At 37.7% G+C, this 17,527-nt stretch overlaps 1 long non-coding RNA gene across 1 annotated transcript; it reads left to right on the forward strand.

Moving 5' to 3' along the window:
* The first annotated feature begins 4,336 nt into the window (after window positions 1-4,336).
* LOC129454948 (uncharacterized) lies at window positions 4,337-6,804 on the forward strand. The gene is made up of 3 exons (XR_008648142.2): window positions 4,337-4,452; window positions 5,026-5,066; window positions 6,597-6,804. It is a non-coding gene; the product is annotated as an uncharacterized lncRNA (long non-coding RNA).
* The last annotated feature ends 10,723 nt before the right edge of the window (window positions 6,805-17,527 follow it).

Here is a 17,527-nt window from a genome sequence, read left to right on the forward strand (position 1 = left end):
TTGCGTATGTGTGGGGCGGGTCTATCAAAAGAAGGTCAAATTCCTATTGGGGTAGGGGCGTGTTTGTTTGGTTGATTTCAAATATCAACATTGTCTTTCAGAGATCATGCACCCTGCCTTTAATCGCTTGCAGAATAAAAGTTTTTGTTGACATCATATATGTGTATGTACTGTGTATAATAATTATGTATATATGAATACACAAAATATATTTAGATATTAAGTATTTATATATCATATTTATTTAAATTATATATGATTATAAAAATGTATATACACATGTAAATACTTCTTAAATATATACATGCATGTGTATGTATTAATTTATATATACATCATTTTATATACAGTACAAACACATGCTGTATATGATGTAAACAAAACGTTTATTCTGAAAACGATTAGTTGCTATAGATCATTTTGCAGCCCTACTTTTGATTTTATAAAATTAACATTAATTGAGATTAATAAATGCTGTTGAAGTATTGTTTATTGTTAGTTCATGTTATATAATGCATTAGCAAATGTAAAAAAATACAACCTTATTGTAGAGTTACTGTACAATTGTAGTTGTTGTGAACACCACTATGCGCATCTAAGCCTAAAGACGATGTTTTAAGTCCTGCAGTCAAAACATTAGTCAGGGTAAATGTCATGTTTAATGCACAACAAGACAAATATGTGACCTGTCTGTGAAATCCAGATTAAAGTCCTATAATCTGTGAGATTTGGAGCATCAAAGTTTGATTTCAATCTTTGTCATGTCCTTACTTAGTATTAAAGATATCAAGGTATTATTACTAAATGTTCTTACATTATGCGGATGATTTTATTTCAACAGTAAATCACAAAAAAATACTTTAGCTCATTTTTATTTATTTAATGTGGGGTGATACACGACCCAGACGCAAACTGGTACGCTTCAACTACAGTATTGTGATATCTGAGCTAGTTTAAATGCTTACGTCGACTATTTTCCGTTACGACCCCTGAAGCAATTTAATAAATCTCATGTTGCCTTTAGAGCAGAAACGGTAATGGCAGAAGTGCCCTAAAAGCTTAATGTGGAAAAAACATAATTTTCATCATATCACCGGTGCGTTTTAAAGACGAGAGCAGGATGAGACATGCTGTATAGGTAATTACTGAGGAATGCAACAGTACAGAGTACAAGCAGCGCTCTTACACCTGCAATAAACCAAATGAGACGCCCTACAGCAGAGAGGTGGGGCATCACCAGTGTAAAACTATACAGCCAGGACACAAACTGGTAGAGTGAGTGTGTGAAACAATAACATATGCAATGGACACATGTCATGGGTGACATGTATGCATAATAATGTGAAATTTCCGGCAATCTGAGCAATGACAGTTTAAGGAAACTGTGGTGCAACCTGTGTTTCGGATGGTGCAACGTTCTTCTCTTTTCTCTAAATAGAAACGAAGACTTCCCATTATTGATCACTACTTTGCATTTTAACCCCATTAGCTCAGTAATCGAGACAGTATGATCTAATGGCTCAACCGCCTGTCGTGGGTTTTGTCTCGCACCGTAGTTTAAGTGCTTCCTCTTCAATGAAAAACCACTTTTGGCTTTAATGCTTAGTTGGAAACTCTGACGGTGAACCATATTAGGCTATTAGGCAAATCTTCTACCACACCAATAATAATAATAACCTTAAGTCCTGTGGGTAATGTCTGATAGACGTATGGTCTGTGAATATAGAGTTATGTGTATGTATAATTCATTAAATGTATCATCAAAAGTAGCATAGATAGGAGATGAAGGCTTTATAATAAATGGATTTATTGATATTTAAAGAGGTAGTTTCCTAGACAGGGTTTAGATTAATCCAGGACTAGGTTGTAGTTATATTAGGATTTAGGACATTTTAGTAGTTTTTACAAACAAATCTTACAAAAAGCTATTTGGTTCTTGAGACAAAACAATGGCCCTGGTATATTTTAAGAAACGTCATTACACTGCAAAAAATGACTTTCTTATTTAGTATTTTGGTCTTGTTTCCAGTACAAATATCTAAAACATTTTAAATTACAACACTTTTTCTTGATGAGCAAAACAACCAGAAAATAAGTCTAGTTTTTAGACAAAAATATAAAATTTAAGTGAATTTGTGCTTAAAACAAGCAAAAATATCTGCCAATGGGGTGATAAAGTTACTGAGCCCCTAAGGTGACATTGGAGTAAAAAAATGTAAAGTTTAGTTTCATGTGCTCACGTGAAACTTTCATGTGCTCATGCAAAACCTTCATGTGCAGATTTTTTTTTAATGTTTAGTTTTGTGTGCTCGCGTGAAACTCGATAGTTTCACGCGAGCACGCGATAGTTTCAAGTGCTTGCACGATAGCTTCACGTGCTCACGTCGTGCGAGCACGTGAAGCTATCGTGCAAGCACTTGAAACTATCGCGTGCTCGCATGAAACTATCGAAAGTAACTAAACTTGAAAAAAAAATTCTGCACATGAAGGTTTTGCATGAGCACATGAAAGTTTCATGTGAGCACATGAAACTAAACTTTATTTAATTTTTGCTCCATGTCCCCTTAGGGGCTCCGTAGAAAATAAATCTTAAAACAAGTTTTCTTTTTTCTTAAACACTTAATTCAAGCTAAATTTTCTCACCCCATTGGCAGATATTTTTGCTTGTTTAAGCACAAATTCACTTAAATTTTATATTTTTTGTCTAAAGACTAGACTTATTTTCTTAGGTCATTTTGCACATCCAGAAAAAACATCTTTAGATATTTCTACTGAAAACCAGACAAAAATACTAAGAAAGAATGTCATTTTTTGCATTTTTAAATTAAGGCAGCTCAAACATGCATTTTAGTCTGGGATTAGGATAAACCATGTCAAAGGAAACCATCACAAAATGTTAATCTGTTAATCCCGCCTAAAACTTTGTCATTATTTGTTTACCCTCATATCATTTGAACCCCCAATGACTTTCTTTGTGCTTCCAGGGTTCCCACACCTTAGTTAACTTCAAATTCAAGGACCTTTCAAGGGCTTTCCAGGTCCAATACCCTTAAATTCAAGGACTAAATGTGGGGACACATTTCAAGTGAGAGCAAAGGTTACATTGTGTTACCTTTTAAGATACATTGTTACAGTTCCCTTTTGAGGGAACTCGCGCTGCGTCACTGCGGTGACACTTTGGGGACCCCTCCAGGGGTAAGTGCGCCTGAATGTGTATATCAAATTCAACCAATGGTGAGGCTTAACGACAAAGACAGGGTGACGCGAGAGCCAGGAAGTATATCGCTATCTGAAATATTGCCAAAGGCGGCGTTACAGGGATGCAGGAAGTATGGCAAGGGAGACGCTGCATCTCGTTCCCTTCTCAGGAAACAACAGCTACATACGTAACCAGAGACGTTTTCATGTGTCAAACACAACTATGCAAAAAAGCATTTTGGTATGAATCAACATTCACATAAAGATATAAGCATTTAAAGCGAACAGTTTAGCACGTGTGCTTAAAAGGCTAGAAATTTTGTATATTATCCTACACTACACAGGGAATAATATGGATATTTTTCCAGAAAACTTCTTGCATGAAATAGCACTTTCAATGACCTGTATCTATGTACAGAATCTATATTTTCAAAAACTTCCCAAGGCCTTGAATTATTTCCCCCAGAACTTTCAAGGACCCGTGGGAACCCTGTTCTTCATAACCCAAATGCAAATTTTAGAAAATTATAGGATGGTTTATTTTAAATAATGTGAAAAATAAAATAATGAATTAAATTATTAGCGGTATCCACAATGAGAAAGTAGAGGAGTAAATATATTCAGGACACATAAAATATATGACACACATCGAGTGGAGTTATTTATGAAACACTTTGGGGTCGTTTTGAAGCTTGAAGGGTTTTCTGGTTACTATGGGAGTGGATGGTGACTCAGATGGTCACATCCTCTCCCACACTAAAAAAAATGCAGTATAAAGTTAAAACAACTTGGTTTTCAACCTACTATTTTAGGTTTTGACTTTTGATTAGTTGACATAACTTATAAAAACAAGTTGAAATTGTTTAAATTAATTTGTTAAGTTAAATTAACATAAAAATTTGACATCATTTTTTATTGTACCTGGAAAACCCCGATCAACACTTTATACAAAGAAAATCAGCATTTGGGTTTTGAAGATTAACAAAAAGAATTGAGGGTTCAAATCAAATGAGGTTGAGTAAAAAGGCAAGCGTTTTAATTTTTTGGTGAACTGTCCCTTTAAAAAACAGGATTTCAGCATTTCTAAGCCTGTTTTCTTTTAAAGTTGTTTGTAATTGAAGATCTGAATGTGATTCATGTGGACCGGTCGGTTATGTACCTGTTGCTGTTGTTGACATCAAAACATTTTGTTTTGAAACAAAGCCATCGTGATGATATGTCATGTAGTGACACTACCGCATAGTCATGTAAATGGTAGGTGTAATCCAGTCATTTGAAAGGTAAATGTCTTCAACGGTTCTCGAGCGCATTGCGTAAATGGCTGCAGCGATGATTCACACTGCAATGACAGCAAACTGCTTTTTAACCGTATATTTACAGTAGCTGCTATGTATATGTGGGTTTAGTGCTTATCATGACTGGAAACTGACAATGTTCATTTTTAAGCTGAAATTCAATGTCACAACTACTGTATGAGTTACTTAATGGATGCATAATAAAAGGTTAGGGAGTATTAGTACTGTACATGAACTGTGAAATGACGCATTTCTCGCCCACAGACACACAGATGTCATAAATTCACAGAAGTCATTATGCTATTTTTGATATCAGTGGGGTTGCATACTGTATAGGCATACTTGATGACATACTTTCATCTTGACTAAGCACATAATGAGATTTGGAGCATCAAAATTTGATTTCACATTGATTTCAATCTTTGACATGACCAATATTAAATGTATCAAGATGATGTTTTACATTATCCTATAGAAAATTAAATGTTTTTTACTTACTATGATCTCAATAATCTCTGTCTGTTTGTGACAGCCAGATGTAATGGAGAACCAATTGAGACTTTGGAGAATAAGGTCAGACATTTCAATATTTTTGTCATTGTACACATACACTCACCTAAAGGATAATTAGGAACACCTGTTCAATTTCTCAATGCAATTATCTAATCAACCAATCATATGGCAGTTGCTTCAATGCATTGGTCGTGGTCAATCTCCTGAACTCCAAACTGAATGTCAGAATGGGAAAGAAAGGTGAATTAAGCAATTTTGAGCGTGGTATGGTTGTTGGTGCCAGACGGGCCAGTCTGAGTATTTCACAATCTGCTCAGTTACTGGGGTTTTCACGCACAACCATTTCTAGGGTTTACAAAGAATGGTGTGAAAAGGTAAAAACATCCAGTATGCGGCAGTCCTGTGGGCGAAAATGCCTTGTTGATGCTAGAGGTCAGAGGAGAATGGGCCGACTGATTCAAGCTGATCGAAGAGCAACTTTGACTGAAATAACCACTCGTTACATATGCAGCAGGTATGCAGCAAAGCATTTGTGAAGCCACAACACGCACAACCTTGAGGCGGATGGGCTACAACAGCAGAAGACCCCACTGGGTAACACTCATCTCCACTACAAATAGGAAAAAGAGGCTACAATTTGCACGAGCTCACCAAAATTGGACAGTTGAAGACTGGAAAAATGTTGACCGGTCTGATGAGTCTCCATTTCTTTTGAGACATTCAGATGGTAGAGTCAGAATTTGGCATAAACAGAATGAGAACATGGATCCATCATGTCTTGTTACCACTGTGCAGGCTGCTGGTGGTGGTGTAATGGTGTGGGGAATGTTTTCTTGGCACACTTTAGGCTTCTTAGTGCCAATTGTGCATCGTTTAAATGCCACGGCCTACCTGAGCATTGTTTCTGACCATGTCCATCCATTTATGACCACCATGTACCCATCATCTGATGGCTACTTCCAGCAGGATAATGCACCATGTCACAAAGCTCCAATCATTTCAAATTGGTTTCTTGAACATGACAATGAGTTGACTGTACTAAAATGGCCCCCACAGTCACCAGATCTCAACCCAATAGAGCATCTTTGGTATGTGGTTGAACGGGAACTTCGTGCCCTGGATGTGCATCCCACAAATCTCCATCAACTGCAAGATGCTCTCCTATCAATATGGGCCAACATTTTTAAAGAATGCTGTCAGCACCTTGTTGAATCAATGCTACGTAGAATTAAGGCAGTTCTGAATGCGAAAGGGAGTCAAACACAGTATTAGTATGGTGTTCCTAATAATCCTTTAGGTGAGTGTATTTTAACCAGCTGTGGGTCAAAAAGCTATGAACCCAACCCATTGGGTTATAATTTCACCTACTGTATGCTGGAGTATTGTAATCCATTGTTGAGTCAAATATAAACATGTTCTAGTCTCATTTAACCCAACGGTTGCGTTTGTCCTTTTTTTGAACAATGCTCTTACAATTTGTTTCATTTTGCCGTTTTTTTTTATTTCCGACACAGTTGATATAATAAATCTCGTTCAAGTTTTCCTCTCAGTGGCTTGTATAAATCTTTGTCATAACTTCCTCCCCTGCAGGCCCACTACCAACATTTCTCACGCAGCCTGACATCAATTCGTATGCCATGTACAGGGTCTTTATATTTGCAGGTACCCGGCTGTGGTTTATTGGTGAGAAACCAGAATGCTTAATGTAGTGCAAGTTTGGTTTGGCAGAGTTTGTTCACAGGCATCATTTCACACAGATGTGTCACATTACTCATTGATCAAAATCAGCAGCCGAAAATTCCCACATGGGTGTATGGTGTATTTTTTTTTATTTCACAGGGCTACCATGTTTACGTAGGAAAACAAATGATTTACTTTGTCTTGGTTGTGCTATTTTAGAGACCTCAGCCCAATTTCAGATAATGTCCTTTATAGTTTGATTGTTCATTATGGTTTAATGCTTTAGGTATAAAGGTTTTTCCTTTAGCCGTCAGTTATTTCAATGTTGTGGTTTGTTGTCAAACAGTTCAAATGCGATGCTGTTGTAATCTTTATATTTACTGATCACAAGAGCTGAGTATGCCTCAGGTGCTTCATACTATGAAGTGTGTTGTGTGTTTGTCTGTGGGGAGTGGTAGTGCAGACAGCTACTATGAATGACAACCGAAAATGCCAAAGGAGCTACAGCACCCCCTGCTGTTCATAATGAACAGCTGCATTTTATTTTGTATTTTGTAAAACTTTTTCCATGTTTAAGTGCTATAATTGGGTCCCCAGTGTTTGTATTAACCTAGAATATGTATAAAAAACTTTGGTAAACCAGTCTAAGCAAGCATGTGAAAAACTGAAATTTGGCTCCCCTTGTGATGTCAGAAGGGGACAATACCGCCCCTTAATCTGCACTATCCAACCACGGCACTGCCATTCAGTGCAGAGATCAGCTCATTTGCATTTTTAAAGACACACAACAAAACGGTACATTTTTGCTCACACCTACAAAGTGGCAATTTTAACATGCTATAATAAATGATCTATATGATATTTGGGGACACAAAAAATTGATTTAACATCTTAAAAAATTCTTGTGAAATGTCCCCTTTAAAGTTTAATTCTAAACTTCAGTTCAAATCTCTAAATATGAGAAATATTTATAGTGTGGCGTGTCTTAACAAACCACAAGATATCCTCAGAATTCCTTTATATTTTCTGTTAATCTATAAACTTTTCATTCAGTTGTGATCAAACCAAAATATTTAACAGATTCACGTTCTCTCATATCATAATTAAAACAGAAACTTCGTCATTACGATGCTTTTTAAACTCTGATCTGTCCTTCAGATGGAACCGTTCTGATAGTTTTACAGCTATCTGAGTGTTTATAAATACCACACATATCATCACATGTCTATGGCCTTGAATACACACAATTATTAGGCTATTCTCAAAAACAGCATTACAGACAACAGAATCATATCTACATGTATTACGCAGGTTAAAAAATGATATATAACACATATAGCAACTTATAAAACAGTTTTCTCTGAATGCACTAAGGGGCAGGGTTATATTTGGACATTTAAGTAGTTTTTATAAACATACCTTACAAAAAAACATAACTGGCGTGCATCTCGAGACAAAACAATGGCAATAAAATATTTAAGATATGTTTTCAGCATCATTTTTAGACTTAATTAGAATTAAGCCCTTTCTGGGAAACCGCCCCTAAAAGTTTATTGGGGTGAACTTGTTTTATTTTTTTGTTCTGTGTGTGAATGAGAGACTTTGTTTTGCTCTACTTTTTTATTATTCACATTTAGACGAACTGATCATGAATGAGATAACATATGATAGATTCATGCTGTCTAGTCTTTAGATTATATATACAGCAGTGGATCTTTATAAAGGGCTTGGCATAACTAAAAAGATGTGTATTTATAAAACAACCAAACACTAACTAATATCTTAATTTTTAGTTGTTTAAGCTTATCCTTTTTTTGCCTTATTTTAAATAAGCCTATTTGTTTCCTGTTTGAAAATGGATGAGGCTATCTGAACCTCGGACCCAGGCGTTGAAACACTGATGTGTAGCTAAATGCTGCCACCTAGTGTTGAAGTTATTTAAATTCACCAGGTTCCTACGTAATTACCTAGGAACCTACAACGCATTCAGAAAGTATTCAGACTTTTTTCAATTTTGTTATGTTGCAGGCTAATACTACAGATATTTTTTTTTAATAATCTACACTCCGTACCCAATCATTATGACCCCATGTGTAAACAGAATTTTAGAAATGTCTGTAAATGTATTATAAAGAAAAACTGAAAATATCACACACGGTCAGAAAAAGGTAGAAAAATGTACCTTTTCTGTCACGTGGTACGCTCAAAGAGGACCAATTTTGTACCAGTTAAATGTTAAAGGTACAAAACATTTAACTGTACCTTTAAAGGTAGACAATAGGTCCTTAAAATCATAGATATGTATAATAAAGGCTAGATGTGTTACGGTGGAGTCTCTAACGTCATCGCCTGGCGGCCATCTTGCCACAGGCAGCTTGCTCACTCATAGCATTGTGTTTAACGGTGCGTTTACTTTTAAATGACCATTACTTTCTTAATTTTCTACCAATTTTCAAACGGTTTGGTTTCTTACAAACATTATTAATGTGGCTATAATTCTGGATGCTTTAACATGTTTCATGAATTTTTTTTAGTATAAATATGCAGTGTCAAAGGTAAATCTTTGAAGTTTATAACAAACCAAACCGTTTGAAAATCGGTTGAAAATTAAGCAAGAAATGGTCATTTAAAAGTACCTGCACCATTAAAACTCAATACTAGAAGTGAGCGAGCTGCCTCTGGTAAGATGGCCGCCAAATGCGGACGTTCCACTCAATTGGCCAGTAGCGCGAGCTAGACATCTAGCCTGTATTATACATATCTATGCTTAAAATTCAGTAATGTACCCAAAAAGATACAACATTTATTATGTTTTGTTTACCTGTAAAGGTACAAAACGGAACCTTGGGGTACCACCCCAGTGACAGAAAAGGTACAGTTTTGTATCCCTTTTCAGACAGTGATTTACATATGTATTCAGACCCTTTACTCAGTACTCAGTTGAAGCACCTTTAGCTTTACTACTACTCAAATCTTTTTGTGTATATGACACGGCATGTTATGCACACCTGGATTGGAGAATTTTCGGACATTCTTCTTCTTTGCGAATCTTCTCAGATTGGTGGACATCCAATTTCAGTTCTCTCCAGCAATTTTCGTTGGGGTTCAAGTCAGAGCTTTGGTTGTCCCTAAGCAACTTCTGCCATTGTCCTGTTGGAAGGTAAAGGTCATGAGCGAGGATATCTCTGTACTTTGCTTTATTTAGCTTTCCCTGATCAGCCTCCCACTCCCTGCTGCTGAAAAACATCCCCAAAGCAGGATGCTGCCACCACCATGCTTCATTGTTGGGATAGTATTGGGTAGATGAGCAGTGTCTGGTTTCCTCCATATAGTATATAATGTTTAGAATTGAGGCCAAAACAGTTCAAGTTTCATCAGAGTCTGAGAGTCCTTCAGGTGCTTTTTGCAAACTTCAAGTGTGAGACAAGTGGGTTACTACATTTGAAGAGGCTGACAGGCTCTGTAAGCTGTACACCTCACAATGGGGTGTAAGTTCATCCTAGCAACCATTTAGAGCACCCTGGCAACTAATCCAATAAATGATGGGTATCTTTGCAGCCTAGTATTACAGAGAGAAGAGGGTGGGATCCTTTTACTCATGCATCCAATCAGTGTCCAATCAGTACCAATCATTTAGAGCACCCTAGCAACCGATCCCATAGACTGCCATTATAAAAGGCCCAGATGGATGTCTTTGCAGCACAATGTCACAGAGAAGAGGACGGGCCCATTTTGCTCAGGCATCTATTCAGTCTCTCAAAATCATAATTTGCTATTAAGCCCCTTCTTAGCAAACACAGAGAGTACCCTTACAACCATTAACCAAGACCTATATCTCTGCACCACTTTCTATCCATGTCCTGAGCGCTCTAGCAACCAAAACGCCAACAGTTATATCTTCAAATCTAAAGGTCATAGTTGCATTGCCACATTGGGGTTAGTTTAAATTACTCATACTGGCATGCAGCCATGGGATTATCAACACTGGCAGCTGCCCAACCACTCCCTAGCAACCAAAGAGAATACCCTAGCAACCTTTAAGACTTAAATCTCTGCATCAGAATATCATAGAGAAATGGGTTTTGGCTCTTTTGACTCATGTTGGTAAACAGGACATCTAACATGCCACAGCAAGCACCATCAGTGGTGGCGTTTCATGAAAACCTAGGGTATGGCATAATTTCCTCTGGGCGTACAAGAAGGACATTCTCAAATAACGAATCTATAAAACCACAAAATCATACTAAAGATTGCGTATACACAAGACTTAAACTTAAAGACAACAACAAGCAATATGTAAGCAATCAAACGAAAAACCAAAAAAAGAAACAGAAAATCCTGGTTGTTTAAAATGCTTTTCATAGGCTGTAATTTCAGCAACTAGGGGTGTGACGAGATCTCGTGCGACGTAAAATATCCAAAAACCACTTGTCCAGTGTACAGTGTTATATATTTTGTCCAGCTGATTACTAACAACATCTGTAATGTTTTCAACTTCTTGTAAATTATGAGAAAATTGCCATTCTAAACAGTGATATGGGGCAGTGCAGTCGCCTGTCAATGACGTTAATATCCACGTTACCTTTTGTTACCACCTTGCCTTTTACTGACGTAGAAACAACATGACAACAGTGTTGTAGTTATAGTGTAAAGTGCATAGCGTCTGTCAGGCTACTCGCTTGTTTATGGTAAGTTTGTTGATCTGAACACTTAATTCTGTGTTGTGTTAACACACCATCAAATTGGACTAATATTGTAATATCTATGACTAACAATTTTGTTTTGAACATTACATGAAGCCTTAATGAAGTAAAACAATGTCTTCAGTTATGTTTATTATCTTGTGTATTACTTGGAAAAATGTTTATTTGTTGCTGTATCTTACATCTTTTTTTATTGCAATAAAAAAGGTACTCATATTTTTGATAAAATATTAATAAATTAGCATATACCTACAAAAAAAATCATTAAATTCAACATTAAAAAAAATTGGTTACCTCCTCCGTTGATTTCTCTTTCCCGTATGATTTATGACCATCAGCGGTTGAGTTAAAGACAATAAATCCCATCATTCCACGCTGCTTCAGAGCGTCATTAATTTACGTCATTGATATTATTTTGATCGTGCGCCCTCTAGCGGCGGATTCTACAAATTGTGTCTTTAACCAACTAAGGCTAAAATATTAAATAAAATTCTCTGTAATTTAACGGATAAATGGAAAACCAGTCTTGATGACATCAAAGTACCGCGAGGGCGCTTCGAGAAACCATACGGAAGAGTTTGCTTTTGAATCGCTCTCACGGCACTTTGATGTCATCCGCTTGTCGGTTCCTGTAGCATGAAGTCGAACATAAGTGTAAATGATCACTATTAGTAATGTACCCATGTTCAGATATGTTCTACTAAAAATATTTAAAATGATCTTTAATACACATCATCATAACCTGTTAATTTCTGCTGTTTTATCTGAATGCTAGGCAAATGCCATACGCAAACCACGCCCCTGAAAACCATTGACATTCAAATTACCCAGCAAACACATAACGTTCCCCTAACGTTCCCATATGATTCCCATTTGGTTATTTTTTTGGGAACCAAATAAGAATGTTCTGGGAACGCTCCCTTTAGGTTTGTTTTAAATATAATTAACGTTTATAATGGATTGGGGAATAAATTACAATCTTTAACGTTAGTGGGGTTGGGCAGAAATTTCGGAGGATTAAAGCCTAACGTTACCTTAAGAGCTGTACCTGCGGTTCTGAAATTATACAAATATGCAAACTGTATTATTTGCGGAGCATACTCACCGGCACAGATCACTGTTCGTGGCCGGGAGGGAGCTGTGTTTGGCAGAAGAGAGGTTGCTGAGAGCAGCGCAGACAGACAGTGGTGGTGTTTGTGTGGAGAAAAGCGGAGACTTTGGCTCAGAGGCGTCATGCCCATTGAAACTAAGGGGGCAGCTGCCCCCTCGGATTTTTGAGCCAAATGGATTTTGCAAGCAACCTCAAAAATAAAAAAGCGTCCATTAATCTTTTAATCTGTTTAAAATGCCCAAATTGTCAATTTTGTGCTGCATCCGTGTCACTTTTCAGAGTTTTGATAATGTTTTGATCGTGTACATTACTTTATTCTGGTGGCAGGCGCTGCAGTCGGCACAGCCGCAGACGTCAGCGTCTGCGCGCGCTCACAAGCTTAGCTGTTGCTGCTGGCTGCATTTGGCTATCTTAGGAATTAAAACGTGTAAGACACGCTCACAACATTTCCAAATCCCCAGTACGGTAATGTGTTGTTAACCTCCTCTGTGTAGAAATTGTATGGTTTAAAATGTGACCGTCTCGACCTTATATTAGTAGCAGGGGCGGCGTTTGCGTATGGCAGGGTATGGCAGTTACCATACCCTAGCATTCAGACAAAACACCAGAAATCACCAGGCTATAATGATGCTCATTAAAGATAATTTAAAATATTTTCAGTAGAACATATCTAAACATTGGTACATCACTAATAAGGATCATTTACACGTATGTTCGACTTCATGCTATAACACTGGAACCGACAAGCGGATGACATCAACGTGCCGCGAAAGCGGTTTGAAATCAAAAGGTGTGTTCGACTTCATGCGGCGCTGCGCAGACCGATCGGCGGCTGACTTGAAGCAGTGCATTTTGGTTAGTACTTTTGTCCGACTTCAGCTGGCGCTGCAGGCACGTGACTGTGTCATATGGTTTTTAAGTACCGCGAGAGCGTTTCGAGAGTAGCCGGCTGGCTCAGCCGGTGCAGCTTCTCCAGAGCGGCTGCCCGGAGTTGTGATGACGTAACAGCTTTACTTGATTGGTCGCCTCATTGATGACAACGATCACGTGCGTTTCAAGTTTAATCCAACCTTTAGTTTCACTAATAAACATTATAAATTCATGTTTTAAAACAGGAAAAAACACTTTAATATGCTTAATATGTTATATTGTGTCGTGTAATAAAATAAAAATGAAAATAACACGCTCTATTGGTATTTTAATAATATATGCTTGTTTCCCGTTATTTTCGGGTATACAGTATAAGCAGCAATTAAAATATTCGATATAAAATGTTTCTGGTTGCAACTTTTTATTAAAAGATTTGTTTTTATTAAATTCAGCATCTAATTCACTTCATTCGCGATTAAAAACAAGGAAACACGGCGCACACGTCACTACGGCAAGCAGTAGGTGTCCGGCTTGACGGCTCCGTCTTCAGTTCCTCCCTCGACTGCAAGCGGCAAACCTCGCCGATCGGTCTGCGCAGCGCCGGATGATCTCGAACACACCTATTCTCTTCTGATGATTCCTCGACTCACCCTCGCGGTACTTTGACGTCATCAGCCTGTCGTTCTTGCTGCGCAGCTTGAAGTCGAACACGCTAGGTGTGTTCGACTTCATGCGGCGCTGCGCAGACCGATCGGCGGCTGACTTGAAGCAGTGCATTTTGGTTAGTACTTTTGTCCGACTTCAGCTGGCGCTGCAGGCACGTGACTGTGTCATATGGTTTTTAAGTACCGCGAGAGCGTTTCGAGAGTAGCCGGCTAGCTCAGCCGGTGCAGCTCCTCCAGAGCGGCTGCCCGGAGTTGTGATGATGTAACAGCTTTACGTGATTGGTCGCCTCATTGATGACAACGATCACGTGCGTTTCAAGTTTAATCCAACCTTTAGTTTCACTAATAAACATTATAAATTCATGTTTTAAAGCAGGAAAAACACTTTAATATCCTTAAATATGTTATATTGTGCCGTGTAATAAAATAAAAATGAAAATAACAAACTCTATTGGTATTTTAATAATATATGCTTGTTTCCCGTTATTTTCGGGTATACAGTATAAGCAGCAATTAAAATATTCGATATAAAATGTTTCTGGTTGCAACTTTTTATTAAAAGGTTTGTTTTTGTCAAATTCAGCATCTAAGTCACTTCATTTGCGATTACAAACAAGGAAACACGGCGCACACGTCACTACGGCAAGCAGCAGGTGTCCGGCTTGACGGCTCCGTCTTCAGTTCCTCCCTCGACTGCAAGCGGCAAACCTCGCCGATCGGTCTGCGCAGCGCCAGATGATCTCGAACACACCTAATCTATAGTGAGTTTCGCGCTACAGGAGGTCTCATGATGACCGCTGCTTTTATAATCTGTATTTTCGCAAGTAAAATCCTTTTTTTTTGTTTTAACATTTAAACAAACTCATGGTTCTCCCCAGGGGCGTAGCCAGTAATGGGCCAGGGCGGCACTGGCCCGCCCACTTAACTCCCTGGCCCGCCCAGGCAAGTTTCATCAAAATACACTTTTAGTTTATTTTTATTATTCAAATGTATTTAAGAAAATATATTAATATAAACCTGATTTATCTTTGACTGGTGTGTGTTTAATTTGCTTTCTAAATAAAATGGAATTGTTGAAGCAAGTTGTAGGAAGCCGCCGGAACGTAATTGGTTTGCTTGGTTGCTAGGGGTTCTTCTGACAGGTAGACTCTGTGGGAAGCGGCGGGCTTACAGCCAGCCAGCTAACTTTGCTAACTGCGTTTTTTAGCTAATATTATTAACATTGCCACAATAATGGCAAAAGTTTCTTTAATGTGTTATTTAAAAACGCAAGTGTTGAGGAAGACAATACGCCACTGCCTCCATCTGCCGAGTCCTACCAGCGCAGTTCTTCAGACTCATTAACCCACAAGAAGGCTAGTCAGGCGCTGTTGGCGCCGGTTGCCGCTTGCTCCCTGGCGGCAGTTCCAGTGCTCTCTCCCGGTCAGCCTTACACAGGTTTACCCGCCGATCTTACGGCAATTGATAAACCACCCTCACAACCCAATTTGAATCCATGACTCGATTACTCGCCTCAAAAACCCGTGCCTTTTGTTTTTTGAGAAAAAAACTCTGTGACTCTTTGGAATATAATGAGATCATTTCTGTTTTCAACATTAAACCCAGGCGCTTGCATCTTGTTTTGTAGAATGAAAACAACAAAGGTAGGCCTGTTGTTTAACTCGTTTCCTTATTTTTGCTCCTGAAGTGATTTAACTAAGTAGTGTGTTGTGTATAGATGTACGCCTTATAGGTTAACTTACATTGTTTAATTTAAATGAGTTGCAATGAGTTTATTTATTTCAAACCGTGCTCTGCTGAGAGTTTTCATTTTTTCAATTTTCTGTTACGTTTAGCCTACTATATTTCAGGTAAACTGTTTTTGCACTGCTGATTAGCCTGAATAAGACAGTTTATTGTCTATGCTGGCCTGGTTTGTCCAGCCTTTATTGAGCTCTGTGTTGATTGAACATGTTTGTTTTATTATTTTCTTTGCCGAAAATTGCAAAGTAAAGATGTCACTGCTTTGCAGTTTGTCTATTCTTTTTTTCTACTCGAAGGTTTAATTATTATTCAAGTCATTTTATTCTTATATAAACTATAGGCCCACTCACTTTTGCCCCGGCCCACCCAAAATACAATTTCTGCCTACGCCCCTGGTTCTCCCTCACACTCGCGCTTTGCATATTGCATATTCCAGAAGTAATGATTTGCTCTGTGGATAAATAAACATGTTTTCTTCCACTGGGAATTGTTGCGCGCATTTTTGTCCACTTGTGGAATAAAAACTGCACGACGACAAAAGGTAAGACTTGTTTTTGCATTTAGCTCTGTTATACTAAGAGTTTTATTTAGTGTTTTAGTTGGATATGTGTGCTCTATCACATCATTTAAAATTCTTTATTGTGTGTTTAGTGGTTTTGGCGGTTGTCGTGACAAGATTTGAAGGGATGTCATTTTGTTTTGATATTATCTTGTTTTAGTTTATGTGTTGCTGGAGTTCTACTTAGTTAAGAATTATTTGAAAAGCATTTTAAATAACCATGATTTCTATAGTGGTTTTGGCGGTTGTCGTGACAAGATTTGAAGGGATGTCATAGTATGTTTTGTTTTGATATTATCTTGTTTTAGTTTATGTGTTGCTGGAGTTGTACTTAGTTAAGAATTATTTGAAAAGCATTTTAAATAACCATGATTTCTATTGTTCCCAGATAGCACACGTACGTCGCGGAGATGTCTGCGCGATGTCTTGTTTTTCGTCTGGAAGACGTATTATTTAGGGCGTTTGCTCATCTGGAAGGCGTCGCCGAGACGTCCGACCCAGCTGTTTGCAAGACAACCAGCAGATCTTTACAAGATGTATGTGATTTAGAACGATGGCGAGCCGCCGTTTCCCAGATCTTTACAAGATGTTAGAACGGCAAGCCGCTCTTTCACAGAAGAGCTTTAAAAGATGCGGAGCCGCTCTTTCCCAGATCTTAAGAAGAGCTTTAAAAGATGCGGAGCCGCTCTTTCCCAGATCTTTAGAAGAGCTTAGAAAGACGGTAAGCCGCTCTTTCCCAGATGTTTGTAAGATTACAAGATCCCTCATTAACAAATTGAATTGCCCAAAACTACAGCAAATTATTTCTACACACATCTACACATGCAAGCTGTGTCATCGATATTAAGTAATTAAAACAGCATTTTCAATTGATCTTAAAACAGGCAGTTGTTGATTTTATAAAACACATTTATTCAAATTAAACAATGAAAACTTTCATTCATTTATCTTTAAATATATTTTTTACATGACAGTATGCGAAAACAACAACATATAAACATATTTAAAATAATCAAAACCTTTCCGCGTCTGCTTTATTAATCTCCATTCTAAAATAAAACATTTCAAAAACTTACCAGGAAATAATCGTGATAGGATGCTCTTTCTTTATAGCTTTAATTAGGATCTAGAAGATAAAATTACCCGAAAGTGTTATCATTGTTAAATAAAATACGGATGTGCGTCTTTAC

Source organism: Misgurnus anguillicaudatus, chromosome 20, assembly GCF_027580225.2.
Source record: "Misgurnus anguillicaudatus chromosome 20, ASM2758022v2, whole genome shotgun sequence".
Lineage (NCBI taxonomy): Eukaryota > Metazoa > Chordata > Actinopteri > Cypriniformes > Cobitidae > Misgurnus > Misgurnus anguillicaudatus.